Below are 7,409 nucleotides of genomic sequence, written 5' to 3' on the forward strand. Positions count from 1 at the left end.
TCTGGTATTTTCTAAAATTCCCTGGTGACAACAATCACTTGATGTGCCTGCCAAGAACCCCAAATTCCTGACTTCATCGTAGCCCTTGGATCTGTACTTTCAGCAGATGGAATTATTGAGGGCCTTTGGTGATTCTCATCATCAAGAACTTCTGGAAAACATGGTTCTGTCCACCTATTTTCTATCTACTATGTTTAAAAGGACTACCAACGAAAGAGAGGATTTTCGCCTTGCATTTTGGGTTGACTGAAGCCTCTCATAAAAAGCTCTGGCTCAGGACGAGGCGTACGCCAACAGCACGGCCTGTCCTTTCACACTGAACTTTCTCAGTGGTCTGCTTTGCATCCAGCTGCGGGGGAAACAGCTCAGTCTCATCCCCAGTGGTTGCTAGATAAATAGCTGAACTATCATGTTGGCTGTTTTTGAATTCTCTCTGTCTATAGGAAGTCTCTGGCTAGCTGTGCTGGGAAGTCTGGAAACAGGTCAGCAAGAGGAGTTCCAGGATTCCTTTCTGCAGCACTCGGCCAGCTTGCTTCGTGCCTGGCTGGCCTCCAGGCATTATAACGGAAGGGGCGCAGCTCTGAAAAAATGCGCACATCCCAGAGATTTCTTGTAACACTTAGGTTTTTATCCACTTTCTCAGCTCCTGAGTCATTTTCAACCACCCATCCTCATCACTTTAAATGTGCTTTTGAAAACAATGGGCAGTAGGATAGAGAGGATGCTTCAGACATTTCAAGATCATTAAAAATGATTAAAATGCAGAAAACAATCACAGTAATAATTCATACCTATTATGTCTTTTCATGAAATCTTTTCTGTCTATAACATTAGATAAGTTCATTTTGGCTAGAATTTTTTATTTTCCTATAAGGGTTTCCCAAACCGTGCCTGGCACAGTGTATTATTGAGCATTTAGTGCATTTTTATTGAATAAATGAAAGAAATAAAGTATAATACATTCCTGCAAATATAAATATAATTATTTGACTGTATCACCAGTCTGACTATTCCAGATTTAGAAAGATTGTAGCATAGATAACTTAAGAGAAAGAATAATACTTTTCTCTCCAGCATTAAAATGGAAGTTGAATTCCTGGGGCAGAGTTGGGCTAACATAAAATCAGGAAATTAATTTTCAGTGCATCCTGCTTCTAAATCAAAAGTGAAAACCTTGCCATTTATGATCTGAATCCACCTCACATATTTTATTTGGACTTCACAGTGTTTTCAAAAAAAAAAAATTCAAGCCATTAAAAAAAAAATCAAGTTATTTTACATACACACAAAAAAATCTAGACTTCCAGTTTTCCTTGAAAAAGGGCTATCAGGCTACATGGATCCCTTAAATGCACAGGACAACAATCAACTCGCTGATGTCACGCACATACAGTCCCTTGTGAGGCAGCGTGGTGCCATGGTTAGTATGTAGTTCGTTTAGAGGGTTACAACAGGAAGTCTTTTGCACATAATCCATGCTCAGTAAATACCAGCTATTATCACTGGCACTGGTACATCAACATCGTCATCAACATGGTAATTATCTACCAACTCCGCATAGACCTATGACCGAGGACCCCTGAAATGAATATTGTAGCATCTCCCTCCCTCCTTGGCCAGCTTCATCTACAATGTGAGCCAATAGAACTTTCTGCAACAAAGCGGGTGCTTTATATCTGTGCTGATCACTACTATAGCTATTAATCACAAGTGGCTTTTGGACACTGGAAACGTGGATAGCGCAATTAGGGAACTGAATTTTAATTTTATTTAATTTTAATTAATTTTAATTTAACTAGCCACATGTGGCTACGGTACTGGACAGCACAGCTCTATAACTTCACTCAAACCCCTCTTTTTTCTTCCCCTCTCTACCTATCCAACTGGCTTTCTGGATCTGAAACTAATTTATGTTCTATTGTAAGTAGCTGGCAATATGTTAAAAAGGTTATCTCTCTAAGGGCAGTTGGCCTATTTTCAATGATCAATATGACAGTTCAAAATATAAATTCCTTGCATGATCTTCCCCACTTTACCCCCATAATTCTAGGGTAGGGCCTCAGATCTCATACTGTGTATTTTTAACAAGCACTTCTAGGTGATTCTTATAATCAGGTAAATTTAATAAATTCTGCCAAAGGAATAATTTTTGCAAAGGGGGTAAGAAAAAGGGGTCCGCATATACTGTGCAATGCTGGGCATTTCTGAATGACATAGCCAACTTCTCATCTCACCTTCCACCATCCTGCCCCCACCTCAGATGCCACCATCTCAGCTCCCTACCATCAAATCCACTGCTTATTATATATATGCCTCTCAGGGGGAGCACGGCCTTGTGATGCGTTGTTACATGGTAAATACTTTTTAGGTATGAGCCAGCTTTGTCCTTTTCCGATGATTGATACCCTAAACCTGCAAGCATCAGCCCCTGTAGCAATGCTTGAACTGGCTAGCCCTGAACCTTCTGTCACTGTGTGAGTCGCGACGGAACTCTGCCCGTGCGGTGCCATCATCTTTCCTCTCCTGAGACTGTGACTGTGGAGTCCCAAAAATATAATTTATTTCTGCCTGATGGTAGCATCGAGGCGATATAAACTCATGGTGAGGGTTTGCCGTGTTTAGTCATATCCCCATGACAGATATAGTAAATTCGAATCTCAAAAAAAGAGAATAAAGAAGTGAATGTGCAGAAGCAGAAGGAGAAGTGTCTGGGGCGTGGACTGGGTGAGGAAGGGCCCTCACGTCCAGGGGCTTCCCAAGGGGGACGTCTACCGAGGAATGTGCCGCCGGCTGGATTTTGCTAATGTGACAGCAGCGAGGGAAGGTTACTGACTGACATTATACGAAGACAGTTTGTCACATCAGCTCCACAGCTAAACTGTCACTGTTTTCTGGGGACTTCATAACAAATTGCAAGTTGGCCCCACAAGGACCCAGGACAAACTCCTCTGCTACCTTCCACTTAAATGATTTGCTCAAAGAACGTGCAATGCAAGTTCTCCTGTTCCCAAGTTGCCTTAATTTCTCTCTCTCGTTTTATAAATCCTACTTACCTCACTGTCGCATGTGAGAGTGAACAATTAGCATGTAAAATAATGAAACTAGCTGCAAAATATGTGTCTCTGGGTTATTTTGCAACACCAACTCATTCCCAGTCAGCCCCTGAGCTCCTGCCAACCTGAGGATGTTTGTCACATCGCCAAACGGTCCCTCGGAGACAAACTCCCGGGTGCGTAGGGAAGAGGAGAAGGATGAGTCCTTGTTTTAGAGCAGTGACTGTCAAGTGTGGCGTGCATCCGAGGGGCATGTAAAAGGTGCACATCACTGGGTCACACACATAGAGTCTTATCCGCAGGGTTGGGACAGATTTGAGAAACTGATATTTTTAACAAAACCCTGAGATTTCAGATACTGGTGGTCCAAGAATTTTAATCCGAAAATCAGTATCCTAGAGGAATAAATTCAAATAATACTAAAGGTGGTTGGGGTGTGCCTGTGAGTGTGTGTTCACCTCCTGTGTGTGCATAAAGGGGCGTGCTTAGTTTTTTTTTTAACACAAGAAGAACATTTCCTATAATCTTAAAGTCACTTCTTCCCTTTATTGTTTTGTAGTAATTCATTTACCAGAGGCCCAGCCCAGGGTATTACATGAGGTGAAATCACAGGTTTAGGTGTGTCTTTGGTCAAGCGGAGAGAAATGGGCCCGGTGTCTGGTAAACAGCAGAAAGCCATGTGTGAATAAAAGAGGAAAGAGGTGGCTCTGGGGTTAATGACATGAGGTGATCGAAAGCCCAGGAGATAATTTAGGACTTGATTGAAACAATTACCAACGATCTGCACATCATCAATTTTTGGAACCAGTGGGCTAGGACAGGGTTTCTCAAATTCAGCAGCATTCACATCCTGGGTTAGATCATTCTTTGCTTGGGGTGGGGGTGGGGCTGTCCTGTGCTTTGCAGGATGTTTAATAGCGTCCGGGGCCTCTACCCACTACATGGCAGGAGTCCCCTATCCCTTAGCTGTGACAATCAAAAATTTCTCCGGACACTGCCAAATGTCCCGAGAGGCGAAATGGCCCCAGAGTTGAGAGCCATAGTAGGGTGGGGGGCTGGGAAGAGCCCTATCTTCTGCTCCCCTTGTAAGTTTCACTTTGTCTAAAATTTTCTTTCATGGTAAAAGCAAAACTGTATATACACAGAGGTGGTAGCAATAAAGCTTCTCATTTATGAATTCGAGGCTTTAGTACACTTCCGGGGAAATTTCTTTCCTCAGAATTTGGCTTTGGTATTTTAAAATTTTTATAAATCCAGTTACTGTCACACAGGCTCGTGTACAGCTGGATAAACACACTCAAGGAACACTCAGCCACATCTTCATTAGCAACTCTGCGGGCAAAAGCCCTGTCATTTTGAGAGGCTGTGTATTCAAAGCAATTGCACAGAGTTCTTCCAGATTCTACTGCCTGCTCTAAATCTGTGGTTTTGTCTTTATTATTGGTCCGGTCTATTACTGCTGGCCAATCGTCCAATAAAATGTGCAGTTTAAGTTTGGTGCCTTTTTCTGTACAATTACAGCTGCTGTCTTCCTCAAACTCTGTTCTAACGGGGCTCATGGATCACTATGATACACATCTCATCTGCGCAACTGGTTCAAGAAATCTGCATCTGAGCTGTTATAGCCAAAACCATAACAAGTATGCTAAGGGAAGAATAACAAAGTCATCTCCAGATTCAAATGCCCACTCACTGAGCAAGCCCGCGCATTAGAGATCTGTGCCTGGTCAGATGCCGAATGCACACCGATGGGTTCTTGGATATCTTTGCCCCAATTACTAAAAGTCTACCAGAATAACATCGTGGACAAAAGATTTCAGTTGAAGGACTTTACGTGGTATCTTGGCTTGTTTTATTGCTTGCACTTTTTCTCTCTAGAATGCGATGTAGTATTCGCCTTATGTTCTAAGGCTCAGAACGTGAAGTTACCGATCTTAAGACATACAATTCCCCTTAAAATGTTGGCTGACTTTCCAGTCTCAGGCGTCACTTGAATTAAGTCATTCTGAGACATAGTTCCAACCACTTATTGTGCAGTAACCAGCTTCTCCACATGGTTGGGAGAAAATGAGCTTCTGATTCTGCTCTTTAGATAACTGTGAAAAGAAATTTAAAAAGGAAGGAAAGAAGGAAAGAGGAAGGGAGAAAGGAAGACAGTTTCTTGCTTTGGGAATCTAGTCTAGAAAGTGTCATCTTTGTTGTCAGTAGTATGGCTGGGGGTTTGGTTGAAAGACATTCAAATAGAGAAAAAAGATTTTCATAAGTGCTTTGAAATCATGAGTAAAATCTCATGTAGACTTTAGATCTTTTTATGTAGCTGGAAATCCCCAGAGCGATAGACTGTATGATTCTTCACTTATATTAAAATAAGATACAGCTCCAGGATTCTGAATTTAGCAGCTGTTGGTATATGTGTCTCTTGCCACACTCATAAAGGTTTTTAATGTACAATAACATAACATATAGCTCATCCCTCTATGGTTGGATGCATTATTTATAACTAACTAACTTTGTACCGTCTTCATGTGTGGAAGGAGCAATAATTGGAGCTATCCATTTTTAGCTCACAGGAAACAAGACTCTCTTCATTTTTCATAGTGCCATTCACCTTCCACCCTCTCTGCCAAAGATTAGAATTGTTCAGCCGTAGCTCCTGTTTTATTTCGGCTCACTCACAACTGGGAGATGCTGCTGTTCAGTGTGAATTAGCCTGAACGCTGACCTGAAAACGCTGAGGTTAGCTGCATCCCACAGCTTCAGTGCAGATGTGTGAGGCAAAACCGAAAGGCCACCATGTCTGTACCAGGATTCGTTCATCTGTAAAGTGAACACGATCACATTGATGTTAATAAATTGGGGGAAAAAAAAATAGATCGGATGGAGGTTAAAATATTCGCCCGGCAGATGTTAGTGCTCATAACAATCTCCATGGTTCACCTTGTCTTAGCATCATGAGGCACTTGGGACCCATGGAATAAAAGGACCCCACCCACACATTTTTGTTCTGAGAAACGGTCTGCATATTCACTCACTGTGCTTACGAACACGAATTCCTAGGCAGTTTCCAAAGCGCTTTGCAGGAAATTATAGGAATCTCTGCATTTGGGCCCTTCTTCTTCCCAGCTCTACTTTCTCCTTATAAATGAGGCTGGAAGCCATCGTGGGCCACATAGGGACAATCCAGACATTGGCAGAAGTTCCATCTCTGGAGTTCAGAGATCCTTGTTTCAGAGTGAACCTCAGTGAAGGAGGCAATGCTCTATGTGAGCCCAACTGTTAAAAACTCAACTCATTGCAAACACAGAAACAGCACTTACAAGGGGACTGAGTGTCCTCGACTTGGAAGAGCTCTGAATAGAGCACAGGAGTCAGCCAGGTGAAATATTAAGCATAAAACAAATGATCAAAGAGCTGAACACAGATACAAATCATAGAGTGCCGGAGTAATTCATTCCGGCTAGGGAAACCTAGGAGGTATTTACAGAGGAATTTAAGCATCTGAGATAAGACCAGGATGCTTAAGAGAATTTCAATAGTCAGACAAATTTCATCTAGTAAGTGGGGGTGGTTGGGCAGAAGATGCTGTGCAGTAAAGAATGGGATAAACAAGCATAGTTACGGAAGTGCTAAAGCAAAAGCAAGTTTGGCCTTTTGGACTGGGGTATGGTTCCCAAAAGGACAAACAGCAGAGGGATGAGGCATAGAGGCCTCTCTTCACCTCCAAAGTAAATTATTTGAAATTTATTGTTAGAAATGGTCTACTGTTTGGTTTTACCAGGTGGTTTTACCACCAAGACACTCGTTTTTTGATGGACATCTGTCCGTTTTACCAAAATGAGATGAAGTAGGAAACTGAGGCATCGCCAATCCCAGCTGGAGACAGACTTGTTCATTTACGACGCTTCATGTTTCACTGTATTTCTATCTTTACTGCGTTATTTCTGATAGTTGAGGTCAGACCTTGGGTTGGCTTATGCCAGAAGTATAACCTCAGGTGTCTGAGAAGTTTAATAGATCTCAGCTGCTCTAGGATTTCCAAACCCTGGAACTGCTACAGGGGTCCCAGTAACCGAGGCACAGCGTCTTCCCCTGCCATGGGTCTTTACTGAATTTCTGTTTCCATTTCTTTAATAAGAAAAAGGTTCCTTTCAACTGTTTGTCCCGTACCTCCCCATATTTACACTGCCAGAGAAATTAGTTCAATCAATAAAGCTGATTAATCTTTTTTGTTTCCCCCTGATCTTTAGCATCCGGGCCCCTGAAGTCATTCATTCTCATATTACTCTGGTATACTGATTTTGTTTTCACAAATGACAGGAACCTCAGCCACACTACCTCTCATCCCTTCCCTCTCAG

The sequence above is a fragment of the Pteropus vampyrus genome, unplaced genomic scaffold (assembly GCF_000151845.1).
Source record: "Pteropus vampyrus isolate Shadow unplaced genomic scaffold, Pvam_2.0 Scaffold119, whole genome shotgun sequence".
Classification (NCBI taxonomy): domain Eukaryota; kingdom Metazoa; phylum Chordata; class Mammalia; order Chiroptera; family Pteropodidae; genus Pteropus; species Pteropus vampyrus.